Source organism: Stenella coeruleoalba, assembly GCF_951394435.1.
Source record: "Stenella coeruleoalba genome assembly, chromosome: 9".
Taxonomy (NCBI): domain Eukaryota; kingdom Metazoa; phylum Chordata; class Mammalia; order Artiodactyla; family Delphinidae; genus Stenella; species Stenella coeruleoalba.
Window position 1 is genome coordinate 6,747,717 of NC_137155.1, and position 16,302 is coordinate 6,764,018.

Below are 16,302 nucleotides of genomic sequence, written 5' to 3' on the forward strand. Positions count from 1 at the left end.
AAAGGTAAAAAAACAGTTCATCTTAGAGTAGATGAAATATGGTATTATCTATACTTTCCTGATTTTCCAAGTTCTCTCTGAAGAACAACTAACATTCATAGTCAGAAAAAGAGTTAACTTTTTCTGAAAAGCTAAATCAAGTATTATGCAATCATTAAAAATTATAGTTTCTAAAGACTACAGGAGTAAAAGTCATGAAACAACATTAAGGTAAAAAGAGGGGGAAAAGGCAGAATATAAAACTTGATGCACCACGTGACTCTGATAATCAGAAGCGCACATTCACAGAGAAGAGACTGCAATGAAATCTTATCAGAACGTTAACCATAATTATCCCATGGGGCTACAGATGACTTTTTAAAAGACTGCATTTTGGGGTATTTTCCAAATTTTCTCTAAAGGATACCTATTGCCTTAAAAAGCAAAAAATAATCATTAATGTAAACATAAATGTAATGCTGCCGCATAAATCCCTGTCCCTGTTGAAGACGTTTAGAAATGTTACACTGACACATATTCAGATTTTTAAATGTGAATTCTTGTTTAATTGAAGGAAATACTTTATCAATAAACTGAAAGTTCATGTACAAATACTCAACTCTTTGGAAGAAACTTTTTAAAAAGGTATGAAGTTGGCTGGCAAGGGCTGTGGGTTGGGAGCTAAGGGGACATAGTGCAAGGCCACCTCCTGATCAGGCCTCATACTGCTGGCAGCCACTCCTCTTCCTCTGTCCTGAAGAGCTCCTGTTCAGTTCCAGTCCCTCAGGAGACGCAGACTCACCTTCAGCTCCAGGTCTAAGAGTAGCTGCACCCCTTACCATCCACCGGTTCAAGAATGAGCATGTGAAATGATTCATAACAAGGGGTGAAGGAAAAAAAAATGATTTGCTGGGCTTTCTGAGAACTTCTGGAAGCCAACGCCTCCTTGTCTCCCAGGGTATGTCCAGTGGGCTCTGGGGCCCAGAGCTACTCAGTCCAGAGAATTTCACAAACACAGAGCAGGAGCTCCAAAATCACTTCCAAAGCTCTATGGACCTCCAATTCTGTGAACAAGGGTGGCTGGGTCTCTGTTACTTGCAGCCAGGGCTTCCTAACTCATCCCAGTGATGTCTTCTGACCACTGTGGGCTGTTTCTTCCAGGCCTTGATACAGAATTTGCAGGGTCCTCGTGCAAAATGAAAATGCGGGCTTTCTTGGTCAAAATTATTGAGAATTTCAAGACGGTGACTGCACAGCATTAAACCAAAGGCAGGGCCCTTCATAGCAAGTGAGACGTTACGAGTTATGAGTTACGAGTCACATACTGGTGAAGCCAGCTCTGCTTACTTCCTTTATTGGTTCCTACCAAGGAAAGTCCTCCCTGGCCTTGTGACCTCAATCACGTTACATCTACGGTTCCCATGTCATCCTCAAGGTCCAAACTTGTTACTCTCAGTTCTCCTTTTTGTAAATCTTACCAGCCTACATGTTCACACATGTAAGTTCAAACCTACCCTCCTTATCTCCCGCACCCTGCTCCCTGCCCTCACAATGTCTGATTCCCCAACACAGGCAATACTACTACCACCCACCCAGCTACCCATCTTGTGCACCTCCCTCTCTCACTTTCACCACATACTCTTTTTCAAGTCTTGTCAAGTCTACCCTTCCACATCATCCAAGTACAGTTCTTGCCTCGGTATCCATTCCATGGTCATTCACTCGGATGAAGCCTTTGCTGGACTTTCACAATACCCTCCACTCTCCCTTTGTTCCAGTGTCTGGCCCCACTCCAGGCCACATCAGAGCCAGAAGGCTCTTTTTGCAACACAGATCTGAGCATGTCATTCACCTGTCTCAAAGTCCTAGGATGACAGATGACCTCTTTCAGAGAATAATTTGCCGAAAACATTCCTTTTTGGAGAGCTGTTTATTAAAAAGGACCCATACCCTTAGAGATCCTGCTATCTCACCTCTGGCAATCAAGCCTAAACTCACCACACAATGATGCTTATTACAGCATTATTTACTTTATATAAAATTTAGAATATCAGGGGCAGTTAACTCATACCAGGCACTTGATATATGCCAAGCATGTACTAAACATGTATCATCTAAGTCTCAAAAAAACACCTGTGAAAACATGTGGACACGGAGGGTGGGAGTGATTAAGTGCCTTGCCCTCTGACATCCATGTCCAGTGTGTTTATTCACTACAGGTAATGATTAAATAAATTACTGGTAATGTACTTACGGAATGCTAATGTTAAAAATTACAGTTATGGGGCTTCCCTGGTGGCGCAGTGGTTGAGAGTCCGCCTGCCGATGCAGGGGACGCGGGTTCGGCCCCGGTCCGGGAAAATCCCATATGCCGCAGAGCAGCTGGGCCCGTGAGCCATGGCCGCTGAGCCTGAGCGTCTGGAGTCTGTGCTCTGCCACTGGAGAGGCCACAACAGTGAGAGGCCCGCGTAGCGGAAAAAAAAAAAAATTACAGTTATGAATACTAAAAATTACAGTTATGAATACAGTTATGAAACTATATGAAAAAGCGGGATACAAAATATAGCATAATTTATTTTAAGTAGAGGTAAAAGATTGGTAGTAGATATGCTAGAATGTCAACAAACAGAACTGAAATCTGGCAGAACTGAAAATACCTTTTCTTTCTTCTACTGCTGTGCATTTTCCAAATTCTAGTTAATATATTAAACGCCTGCAAAGACTCCCAATTACTTACAGGACAAAAAAGTTATCCCAGCACTGCCCCTAAGGCCCACCCACTCCCATCCCCAGCTCCAGCTGCGCTTAAACCCCAGTCATCCCCTCCCCGCCCCAAGCCCGACCACGTCTCTCCCGGGCCACGAATCCCCTTGTCCCTTTTCTGCACCTGCAGAGACCCTACTCATCCCTTAGGGCCCAGTTCAAACGTCGACTCCTCTGCTCAGCCCTCCAGATCCCCCGACAAGGGCATACATTCCTTCCTCTGGGGCCAGCCGCCGTCACTCTGCCCAGGATGCCCGCGCACATGGCCCAAGGCGTGGCGAGTCCGCAGCTGGTTCCAAGTGCCGGGTGGAGACGCTCCGCTCGCCCCGCCCCGCGCCCGCCCCACGCTAGCCCCACGTGACCTCGCCCCCCGCCCCAACCCCGCGCAGCGCGGTTCCCTTTTAAGGCCGCGCGGGCGCTGGTTCTGCTTCCGTCACTGGCAGGTGTCACCGTACCCTGTTCCTTCTCAGCCGCCGTTCACTTGGCGGCCGCGCCACCCCCGCCCGCGAATCGACGCTTCGGACTAGCAAGGAGCCCGAGGGCGGGAGGACTCCTTACCTTTTGGGTCCGCCTCAGCGCCATCCTGCCGCCGCTGCTGGGGACAGGGGCTACCGGCCCGGGGCTGCCAGAGGCGGCCACTGGCCGGCTCGGCCGCCGCGCTGTGCTACAAGCTGGGAACGGCCGCCTGCGCGTGCGCGCCGCGGGGCACTATGGGGCGGTGTTCTGCCTGTGGCGAGTCTCGGCGCGTGTCGGCGCGTCCTGGCGCCGGCGAGCGAAGCAGGCTCTGGCGACCCGGAGTGGCCGCGCCGCCAGTTGCCTCTCCCCTGGTCTCTGCCGCCACGCGACCCTACCTCTCGGGTCAGTGAGGGTCTAGGGAGGCTGGCGGAGAGAGGGGCGGTCGTTGCTTTAACAGGGACCCGCCGAGCACCCAGGAGGTACCGCAGCCATGCCCTCTGACCCATCCCCCCGCCGTGTTCCATCCCAGGCTGTCACATACTCCTGAAAGTAGTGGTTCTGCTTTGAACTTAATTCTGTAAGTATTCATCCCCTTTCATGTGTTATTTGTCAAATATGTTACAGCTCTTTCCATAGAAATACACGTAGTAGAGCTTTCTATGCAGTGGGCCTGGAGATGTGCATTTTCAGTAATGCTTTAGTTGATTTTGATGCACTGGCAAGGGTGAGAACCACGGCCTTAAACTGTACATATCCAAACTTAACTGTCTTCTTCCCCCTTTTCCCAGGACCTGACAGGCATCTAGGTCAGAGTTTTTGGGCTAGGAGCTATTAGTGTGTCAAAGTCAGTTTAATGGGTTGCAACCAATATATATATATTTTTAATGAAATAAAATAGAACGCAAAATCTCAGTGCATTTCGCATAATAAAGGTGAGAATTGTGAAAGTTCTGTTGTGTGTGTGTGTGTGTGTGTGTGTGTGTAGATGATAATATTTATCCTCCAAATTTGGGCGCTTTTGAGAATGAAAGGGGGTGCAACTCTAGGACCAAAGGTGTAATCTGAGGCTGTCTCTGACCAACCAGGATGTATGGTCATCTGCATGTGAGTACGCCGAATATAAAATGTATCTCAGACATTTCCATGGTCCCCGGCCATGTCTTTGTCCAGAAGTCTTCAAGGATGCCCCGTGGCCTGCATGGATTGCATCCCATGCCATGGAAGCCCCTTCAAAATCCAGTGTCATCCAGTGTGGCTTACTATCAGGGGTTTACATCACTGCTCCGTTGACATTCCTTTACTCCTGGTTGCCCTCTAGAAAACTTCCTCTCTCTTTTTCCCCTAAAGCACAGCCATCATTCACCTTGTAAAGCCAGTTCAAGTCATTGCCCGCTGAATGGCCCCGGCACCACCTCTCCTTGGTGTAGCATGGCAACACAAATTCCTGTTAGTCCGTGAGTCATCCATCCCCACATTGTTTACATGGCTCGCCCCTCATAGAACAAATGATCCTCAATTTTTATGAGTGTTTATAAGCTTGTGTGAGACTATAAACTTCAGTGACAGTGATGGTTATCCCTGTATGGTGAGTTTACTAATGATGTTAATTTCTAAAATTTCCAGAGAATTTGCATCACTTGTATAATCTAGAAAAAAGAAAAGAAACAGAATTGTGTTGAATAGCAAATGAAAAATTCCATTTCTCCTTCCTTTTGGTAGTCTAGAACATAGTCTTCTAAACTTTTTACATAGATTTTTATAGTTTTTTTATGTTGAAATAATTTTAGATATACTGAAGTCTTGCAAATATAATAAAAGATATGAAAGTTGACAAATTGGACTTAATAAAAATGTAAAACTTTTGTGCTTCAAACAGCACCATCAAGAAAGCAAAAAGAATGAGAGAAAATACTTGCAAATCATATATTTGATAAGGAAGTATCCAGAATATATACACTCTTACAAGTCATTAAAAAAGATAAACTCATTAAAAACTAGGCAAAGGATTTGAGTAGAAATTTCTTCAAAGAAGATATAGAAATGGCCAATAAGCACATAAAACAAAAAAAGCTCAACATCCTTAGTCATTACAAAAATGCAAATCAAGGCCACAATTAGATACTACTTCATACTCTCTTAGCTATGATCAAAAGGACAGGTAGTAACAAGTGTTGGTGAGGATGTGGAGAAGTTGAAACCCTCACACTTCACTGGTGGGAATATAAAATGGTGCAGCTACTTTGGAAAATAGTTTGGCAGTTCCTTAAAAAGGTAAACATAGAATTATATGACCTGGCAATTCCATTCTTAGGTATATACCCAAGAGAAATTAAAACATGTCCACACAGAAACTTGTATGCAGATATTTACAGCAACATTTTTTATGCTAGCCAAAAGGTCAAAATAACCCAGATGTTGAGTGGATAAGCCAGATGTCATACAGCCACACAGTGGAATAATTTTGGCAATAAAAAGGAACGAGGTAGTGATAATATGCTGTATCATGAATATATTCAATTTCTGGGGTTGCCATATCAAAGTACCAGAAACTGGGAGGCTTAACAGAAATTTATTGTCTCATAGTTTTGGAGGCTGGAAGTCTGAAATCAAGGTATTGGCAGGGTTGGTTTCTTCTGAGGGGTGTGAAGGAAAATCTTTTCCATGCCTATCCTCTAGCTTCTTGTAGCCTCAGGCATTCTGTGGCTTGCAAATGGTGTTCTTCCTGTGTCTTGATCTCATCTTCCCTCTAAGTGTATCTATCACTGTGTCCAAATTTCCCCTCTTTATGAGGACTCAATCATTGGATTAGGGCCCACCACAGCTAATGACCTCATCTTTACTTGACATCTGCAGAGATCTAAATTTCAAATAAAGGCACATTCACAGGTACTGGGATTAGAACTTGAACATCTTTTGGGGGTACACAATTCAACACATAACAATGGATGAACCTCGAAAACATTATGCTGAAAGAAAGAAGCCAGTTACGAAAAGCTTCCATTTCCATATGATTCCATTTATGTGCAAGGTCCAGAATAGGCAACTCTAGAGACAAAGTGTATTAGTAGTTGCCTAGGGCTGAGGGAGAGCAGGATTGCTAGTGGGTAAATTATACGTCTGTAAAGTTGTTTGAAATATAACAATACTCAGAGTTCTTGTTTACCCTTCATCCAGCTTCTAATGTTAGTATATTACATAACTGTAATATAATTATTTAATTGAGAAAATTAACATCTATACAATACTCTTTACTAATTTACAGACTCCATTTAAATTTCATTAGTTATCCAAACATGGATACCAAGGGGGAAAGGGGGGTGGGATGAATTGGGAGATTGGGGTCAATATACACTATTGATACTATGTATAAAATAGATAAATAATGAGAACCTATTGTATAGCACAGGGTACTCTACTCAGTGCTCTGTGGTGACCTAAATGGGAAGGAAATCCAAAAAAGAGGGGATACATGTATATAAAATTAATCATCATACCCTCCCAGCCAGGGTGATGGAATTTCACCCCCACTTGGCAGAATTGAGGTGGGGTCTTCCCTTCTGTGCTGATGTGATGTGAGAGGAGCCTGTAAAACAGAAGATTTAAATAGGATCTGAGTCTCAATGCAGTAATCAAAATGTCCAGGGTACAACTGAAAATCACTCATTATACCAAGAACCAAGACTACCTTAACTTGAGAAAGACAAGATAATCATCAGACACCAAACCAGAAATGACACAGAGATGGGCATTTTCTGACAAAGATTTTAAAGCAGGCATGATAAAAATACTTTAATAAAAAATTCTGAAAATGCTTGAAACAAAAAACTAGAAAGTCTCAGCAAAGAAATACAAAATATAAAGAGGAACCAAGTGGAAATTTTAAAACTGAATATTACAATAAAGGAAATAGTAAACTCACTAGAAGGATTCAGCAGCAGAGTGGAAATGATAGGGAAAGGATTGGTGAAAGTAAAGATAAAACAATAGAAATTAACCAACAGAGAAAAATAGATTGGAAAAAAAAAAGTGAATAGAGGCTCAGGGACCTATGGTAGTATAACAAATGATCTAATATTTATCTCATCTGCATCCCAGAGGGAGAGGAGAAAGAGGGTGGGGTTGAAAACATATTTGAATAAATAATGACTGAAAAAAAAATTTGGCAAAAGACATAAAACTATAGATTCAAGAAGCTGAGCTAACCCACAATAGGATGCACCCCCAAAATATCATGCCAAGATACATCATAGTCAAAATTCTGAAAACTAAAGACGAAAAATCTTGAAAGCAGAAAGAAAAAAACAATACTTTACCTATAAGTAAAAAAACAATTTGAATTACAGCAAGTTTCTTATCAGAAACTAAAGAGGCCAGAAGGAAGGGGCATCACATTTCCAAGTGCTGAAAACAACTATAACTAAGAAGTCTATATGCAGTGAAAATATTCTTTAGGAATAAAGTGTATAGATATCAAGACATTCTCAGATGAAGGAAAACTAGAAGGGTTTGTCACCAGTAGATCCACCCTATATTTTTTAAAAAGGGCTGAACTGGAAAGGAAATGATAAAAGAAGAATTCTTGAAACATCAGGAAAGGAGATAGAACAATAGAAAGAGTAAAAATATTACTTAATACAATGGAATTTTTTCTCTTCTTAAGTTTTCTAAATTACATTTGGTGATTGAAGCAAAAATTGTAACATTGTCTATGGATCTCAAAGCATGTAGGGGAAATATTTAGGACAATTGTATTATAAATGACAGAGGGTAAAGGAACTGAAAGGATTGAAAGGTTTTTACACTTCACTCAAACTGGTGAAATCGTGACACCAGAGGACTATGAAAAGTTATGTGTGCATAATATAATACAACTAAATGTCTATACAAAGAGATACATTCAAAAGCACTATTGATAAAGCAAAATGGAATTCTAAAAGAAAAAAAGGTACAAGTAACCCAAAGGAAGGCAGAAGAAGAAAACAGAGGAAAGAAACAAAATGAAACAAAAAACCCCACTGAAGTCCTAGCATATCAATAATTACATTACATGTAAATGTCTGAATATACCAACTAAAAGAGAAGAACAGAGTAGATAAAAAACAAGACCCTACTATATGCTCCCCACAAGAAACTCAGTTCAAAATTAATGGTATAGGTAGTAAAGTAAAAAGATGGCAAAAGATATGCAATGCAAACATTAATCAGAAAAAAGCTGTAGTGGCTACATTAATGTCAGATAAAGTAGACTCTAGAGCAAAGGAAATTACTAGGGTCAGAGAGGGGCATTTCATAATACTAAAAGGGTCAAGGCTATCAAGAAGACATGGCAATCCTAAATTTGTATGTACCAAACAACAGAGCTGCAAAATACTTAAAGCAAAAACGGACAGAACTGAGAGGAGAAATTGACAAACCCATGATTATAGTTGGAGACTTCAATGCCCCTCTTTCAATAATTGACTGAACTATGTGGAAAATCAGCAAGATTATATAATAACAGTACCATAAGTTAACAGGATGCAGCATGCACACACACACACCACTTCACCCAACAACAGCAGAATACACATTCTTTTCAAGTTCCCGTGGGTCGTTTACCAAGATAGACCACTTACCATGATAGAGCCATAAAACAAACTTCAACATGTTTAAAATAAGTGAAATCATACTGTGTGTGTTCTCACCACAAATGAACCAAGCTAAAAATCGGTAACAGAAAGATAACAGGAAAATCTCTAGTTGGAAACAAGTTGCTAAATAATCTTTGAGTCAAAGAGGAACTCTCAAGGGAAATAAAAACAACACGTTGAACTAAATGAAAATGAAATTAAAACATACCAAGACAAGTGGGCTATAACTAAAGTAGTGCTAGAGATAAATTTATAGCACCAAATTCTTACATTAGAAAAAAGGGAAAGTCTCAAGAAAATCATGTAAGCTCTCACTTTAGGATCCTATCTGGTGCAGAAGTAGGGAAATAATGAAATTGAAAGTAGAAAAACAATAGAGAAAGTAAGCAAAAGATGGTTCTTTGAAAAGATCAATAATATTGCCAAGTGACACAAATTAGCAATATCAGAAATGAAGTGGGATACCACTACAAATCTTGTAGATCTCAAAGAAGTAATAAGGAAATATAAATAATTTTACATACATAAATTTGACAACTAACGTGAAATGGACTAATTCCTCAAAAATCATCCAATATGGAATATAAATTTTTTATAGTTCTATAAATATTAAAGAAATTGAGTTTTTAATTTAAAACCTCCCAAGAAGGGACTTCCCTGGCGGTCCAGTGGTTAAGACTCCATGCTTCCAATGCAAGGGGCGTGTATTCAATCCCTGGTCAGGGAACTAAGACCCCACATGCCATGCAGTGTGGCCAAATAAATAAAATAGAAATAAAACATAAAAACTCCAAAGAAAGAATCAGATGTTTTCAGCAGAGAATTCTACCAAACATTAAAAGAAGAAGCAATTTTACACATTATCTACCAGAAAGCAGAAAAGGAGAAATTCCCCAACTCATTTTGTGAGGCCAGTGTTATCCTGATACCAAAACCATACAAAGACCATTCAAGAAAGGAAAACTGCAGATTAATATCTCTCATGAATACAGATGCAAAAATTCCTCAATGAAACATTAGTAAGTAGAATTCAGCAATATATAAAAAGAGTTTTGGGATTCTGGGAAGACAGAGTAGGAAGTGCCGGGAACCTTGTCTTCTTTCCTGGACAGTTATACTGGCAGAATCTGCTTGATATAGCTATGTTGGAACTCTGAAGTCTATTCAGACTTGCAACTTCAAGGAGAAGGCTTGAACGGGAAATTGCAGTTAATTTTGGTCAATTTCAGCAATTGCTACCCATCCCCCAACCTCAGCTCTGAGACAGTCAGTTGTGCATTTGTACCAGGAGCATCTTACATGCAGCTTGCTGACCCAAAGTGGGCAATAAGGACCCTGTCCTCCAAATATCAGGGACCTGTTTTCTGATTGTTGATTGCTGCTTCTGATAATGGAAGTACAGACAGAACTGGGCAGTCATTGCTGCACCACCCCTCCCATTGTTGCAAGCCCCAAGCCCTACAGCTGAAACAACTTCTAGGAGATTTAAAGAGCTGGCACTTTTCTCTCCATCTTTATTTATCTTTTCTCCTTATTTGGGGAGCCAGACATTTAAGGACTAGGACATTCAAAAGCAACCCATGTACAGATCACCATACATGTCTAAGGAAAAACACAGACTCAGACCTGATAAGACCTTAAGTTTATACCTCAGGCTTATCCCTGGGAGAGAGAGCATAAAACAATAAAAATACCAATAAAGTAAACAAAAATGAAAGGAAACGCTTGAGAAATGGAAAAATCTGATTTCCAGACTTACTACATTGTTAGATTCAAATATTAAATTTTCAGGGAAAAAAATTATGTGCAAAGAAACAGGAAAAAAATTTTTTCCATGCAAAGAAAAAAAAATCAACAGAAACTGGTGAGAAAGGCCATATGGCAGACCCAATAGACAAAGAATTAAAAAAAACCTGTCTTAAAGACGCTCAAAAAACTAAAGGAATACATGGAGAAAGTCAAGATAATGATGTATGAACAAAATGGAACTATGAATAAAGAGAAAGTATAAGAGCACACTAAAAAGAGATTCTGGAGCTGAAAAGTACAATAACTTGAATGAAAAACTCACTAGATCCCAGTCAAAAGCAGATGTGAGTAGGAGAAGAAAGAATCAGTGAACAAGAAGATAAAACAATTGAAATTGTCAAGTCTGCAGAACAGAAAGAATAAAGATTGAAGGAAAGTGAACAAAGCCCAAGGAACCTGTGGAACATCTTCAAGAGTATCAACATGCATTGTGGGAGTCCCAGAAGAAGAGAGAGACAGACAGGAGCAAAGGGATTATTTGAAGAAATAATGCCTTAAAACTTCCCAAATTTGAAGAAAGACATGAACTTAAACACTCAAGAACCTTAATGAACGCCTAGTAAGATGAATTCAAAGAAGGTCACACTGAGACATAGAAACTGTTGAAAGCAAAAGAAAATCTTGAAAGCAGCAAGAGAGAAGTGATTCATCACATAGAAGTGATCTTCAGTAACATTATCAGCAGATTTCTCACTTGAAACTTTGGAGGCCAGAGGTCAGTGGGCTGGTATATTCAAAGTGCCAAAAGAAAACCACCAAAAAGTGTCAATCAAGAATCCTAAATCTGCCCCAAACTGTCCTTAGAAGGGAGGGAGAAATTAAACCAAAAGCTAGCACAAGGAATAAATAATAAAGATTAGAACAGAGATGATGAATGAAATATAAATTAGAAAAATGGCAGGGAAAATGAATGAAAACAAAACTTTTTTTTTTTGTTTTTTTTTTTTTAAAAGGAGGCTTCTGGGAAGATGGTGGAGCCAGAAACACCAGGAATCTGTCTACCCAACTAGGCAAAAATTGCACCAGCAGAATCATCTGATGTAACTGTTTTGGACCTCTGGAGTCTGTTGAACACAGGTAACTTTTAGGGGAACCCTTGGATGGTAAATTTCTGTCAATAATCAGCACTTGGCACAGTAGCAGCTACCAATTCCCAACACACAATCTGTGTGACTGTGTTCCTGGAGCAACTTGCACCCAGCTTGTGAGAGTCAGGGTGGGCAACAAGTACCTTTTCTTTCAAATAATAGGGATCTGTTATATGATTGTTGATTGCTGCTTCTGATCACAGAGGTGCAGACAAATAGAGCTAGAGGGGAGCCATTGTTGTTGCACCTCCTCCCATTATTGCAAGCCCCTACCCCATCTGGCTCAAGTGTCTTTCAAGATATTTAAAGGCCAGCACTCTTCATCCCCCCTTCATTTTTTGCTTTTCCTCTTTTGGGAGACAGACATTAAAGGCTAGACTATTAAAAAACAGCTGCATATATGGGTAAAATTAGAAAGTGATTACACATGCCTAAGAAGAGTCTCAGAAAAGACATAAGCCCTTAACTTTACACCTTAGGCTGATTCTCAGGACAGAGACAGCCTATGGCAATCAAAAACAACAACAACAGCAAACCCTGGGGAAGGGGGAAGAATCTGATTTCCAGAGCTACCACATTATTAGATTCAAATGTCCAGTATTCAACAAAAACATTACAAGGCATACAAAAAAACAGGAAAGTGTGGCCCATTCAAAGGAAAAAAATATATCAACAAAATATGTCCCTGAAAAGAGTTTATGGAAGGAGAGGAGGCAAGATGGTAGAGTAGAAGGATGTGAGCTCACCCCTTCTTATGGAAACACCGGAATCACAACTAACTGCTGAAAAACCACTGACCAAAAAAAAAAAAAATGCTGGAACCTACCAAAAAAGATAGGATACCCTAAATCCTAAATCCAAAGGCAAAGAAGAAGCCACAAAGAGATGGTAAGACAGGTGCAATCACCATAAAATCGAATCCCATACACACTGGGTGGAATTTGTTCTCCTACAGGAGTGAAAGTTCAGAGCGTCATGTCGGGCTCCTCAGCTTGGGGGCCTGGGAATGGGAGGAAGAGCCCCCAGAGAGTCTGGCATTGAAAGCCACTGGGGTTTGACCACAGCACTGGGGGAAAGAGAAACTCCACTCTTGGAGGGTGTACACAGGGTCTCATGTGCACCAGGACCCAGGGAAAAAAGCGGTGACCTCATAAGTGACTGGGCCAGACTTAGCTGCTATTGTTGGAGGGTACCCTGCAGAGGTAGGAGGCAACTGTGACTCACTGTGGGGAAAGGGACACTGGTGGTGGTGGCTGTGGCGAGTGCTCATTGGCGTGGGCCCTCTAGGAGGGTGCCATGTTCTCACCAAGACCTGGCACCACCCAACAGCCTGAAGGCTCCAGTGCTGGGACACCTCAGGCCAAACAACCAACAGGACTGAAACATAGCCCCATGCATCAGCAGACAGGCTGCTTAAAGTCTTCCTTAATAAACAGCCACCCAATAATGCACACACACTCAGACACAACCCTGCCCACCAGAGGGACCAGGCCCAGCTCCACCCACCAGTGGGCAGGTACCAGTCCCTCCCACCAGACAGCCTCAGGTGGCAGACAGCAGAGGCAAGAGAACTACAACCCTACAGCCTGTGGAACAGGAACTGCAATCACAGATAGTTAGAAAAAATGAGATGGCAGAGGAATATGTCCCAGATAAAGGAACAAGATAAAACCCCAGAAAAACAACTAAGCGAAGTGGAGATAGGCAACTTACCTGAAAAAAATTCAGAGTAATGGTAGTAAAGATGATCCAAGATCTCAGAAAAAGAGTGAAGGCACAGATTGAGAAGACATAAGAAATGTTTAACAAAGACCTAGAAGAACTAAAGAACAAACAAACAGAGATGAACAATACAATAACTGACATGAAAAATACACTAGAAGGAATCAGTAGCAGAATAACTGAGGCAAAAGAACGGATAAGTGACATGGAAGGCAGCATGGTGGAAATCACTGCTGCAGAACAGAATAAAGAGAAAAGAATGAAAAGAAATGAGAACAGTCTGAGAGACCTCTGGGAAAACATGAAATGCACCAACATTTGCATTATAGGGGTCCCAGAAGGAGAAGAGAGGGAGAAAGGGTCTGAGAAAATATTTGAACAGATAATAGCTGAAAACTTCCCTAACACGGGAAAGGAAACAGTCACCCAAGTCCAGGAAGTGCAGAGAGTCCCAGGCAGGAGAAACCCAAGGAGGAACACACTGAGACAGATAGTAATCAAACTGACAAAAATTAAAGACAAAGAAAAAATATCAAAAGCAACAAGGGAAAAGCAACGAACGATATACAAAGGAACTCCCATAAGGTTGTCAGGTGATTTCTCAGCAGAAACTCTGCAGGCCAGAAGGGAGTGGCACAATATACTTAAAGTGATGAAAGGGAAGAACCTACAACCAAGAATACTCTACCCAGCAGGGCTGTCATTCAGATTCAACATAGAAATCAAAAGCTTTACAGACAAGTAAAAGCTAAGAGAATTCAGCACCACCATCCAGCTTTGCAACAAGTGCTAAAGGAACTTCTCTAGGTGGAAAAGAAAAGGCCACAACTAGAAACAAGAAAATTATGAATGAAAAGCTCACTGGTAAAGGCAAACATACAGTAAAGGTAGGAAATCATCTGCACACAAATATATCAAAATCAGCAATTGTGAGAAGAGGAGAGCACAAATGCAGGATATCGGAAATGCATTTGAAATTATAGACAATCTATATTGTCTTTATTGAATTAAAACAATCTATATTGTTGTTTATATACAGACGTCTACATCAAAACCTCATGGGAACAGCAAACTGAAAATCTACAATAGATACACACAAAAAAGCAAAAGCAATCCAAACACAACACTAAAGTAAGTCATTGAATCACAAGAGAAGAGAATGAAAGAGGAAGGGAAGAAAAAACACAAAAACAAATCCAAAACAATTAACAAAATGGCAATAAGAACATACATATGATAATTACCTTAAATGTAAATGGATTAAATGCTCCAACCAAAAGACATAGACTGGCTGAATGGATACAAAACAATACCTGTATATATGCTGTTTACAAGAGACCCACTTTAGATCCAGGGAAACATACAGACTGAAAGTAAGGGGATGGAAAAATGTATTCCATGCCAATGGAAGTCAAAAGAAAGCTGGAGTAGCAATACTCATATTAGACAAAATAGGCTTTAAAATAAAGACTGTTACAAGAGACAAAGAGGACACTACATAATGATCAAGAGATCAATCCAAGAAGAAGATATAACAATTGTAGATATATATGCATCCAACATAGGAGCACCTCAATTTATAAGGCAATTACTAACAACCATAAAAGGAGAAATCAGCAGTAACGCAAAAACAGTGGAGGACTCTAACACCCTATTTTCATCAATGGACAGATGATCCAGACAGAAAATCAATAAGGAAATGCAGGCCTTAAATGACACATTTGACCAGAGGGACTAAATTGATATTTATAGAGTGTTCCATCCAAAACAGCAGAATACACGTTCTTCTCAAGTGCACATGGAGTATTCTCCAGGATTGAGCACATGCTGGGCCACAAAGCGAGCCTCGGTAAATTTTACTGATTATTGACCCAGGGATTTTTGCAGAAAGTAATGCCTTTAGCTGGTGATTTTTATTTTGGCTGGCCAAAAATTAATTCTTTTATTTCACTAACACTTTGTGGGTTATTGCCTTCAATAGAGACACTTGACATACCTGTCTAATTTTCATGAAATGTTGTTTTCACTTCACTATTCTGTAGAAGCAAAGGTGCATTCTCTGGCACCCTGAGTTTCATTTTCACTTTTTGTATCAGAATCAGTCACTATTTTTTAAAATCTTTTTATTGGTCTAATATTCACATCATCTGAATCAGAACTGTATTCTGAAAAACTATCATCTTCTGAGACACTAGTACATGTGTCAATCAGACAATCAGAGAAAGTATGTGCATAAAATGGACTGAAAAATTCTTCACTCAAAATTTTGCAATTGTCATTTTGGAAGATTTTATGTATATAATATATACAAGGTTGGAACAAAAACTTAATGGAGCAAAATGTGAATGATAATGACAATTGTAAGTTGTATAAAGAACTTTGATCAATTTATGCTCTAACAAATTGCACAGTGATGTTAATTGTAGCACTCTCTAAGAACATATTGATACATCTCTGGTCAATAACATCCGGGTAACAAAAGATGTATTAATACGTCTCTGGTCAATAATGTGTTAATAAAATTGAAGTCATAACAATCATCTTTAATGACCATAATGCTGTAAGATTAGAAATCAACTACAAGAAAGGAAAAAAGTGTACAGAACACAAACACGTTGGACGTTAAACAATAAGCTTCTAAACAACCAATGGATCACTGAAGAAATCAAAGAGGAAATCATAAAATACCTAGAGACAAATGAAAATGAAATCACAACAATCCAAAACCTATGGGACACAGCAAAAGCAGTTCTAAGAGGGAAGTTTATAGCAATAGAGACTTACCTCGGGAAACAAGGAAAATCTCAAATAAACAACCTAACCTTACACCTATAGCAACTAGAGAAAGAAGAACA

The 16,302-nt window shown here is 40.3% G+C and overlaps 1 protein-coding gene across 1 annotated transcript in view; it reads left to right on the forward strand.

The window, feature by feature from the left end:
- The first annotated feature begins 11,660 nt into the window (after positions 1-11,660).
- The window catches only part of LOC307191352 (up-regulator of cell proliferation), an 81,337-nt gene continuing 76,695 nt past the window's right edge, over positions 11,661-16,302 (forward strand). The window contains exon 1 of the mRNA XM_079931356.1: positions 11,661-11,714. The gene's annotated coding sequence lies outside the window, so the exon portion shown is untranslated. The remainder of the gene's footprint in view (positions 11,715-16,302) is intronic.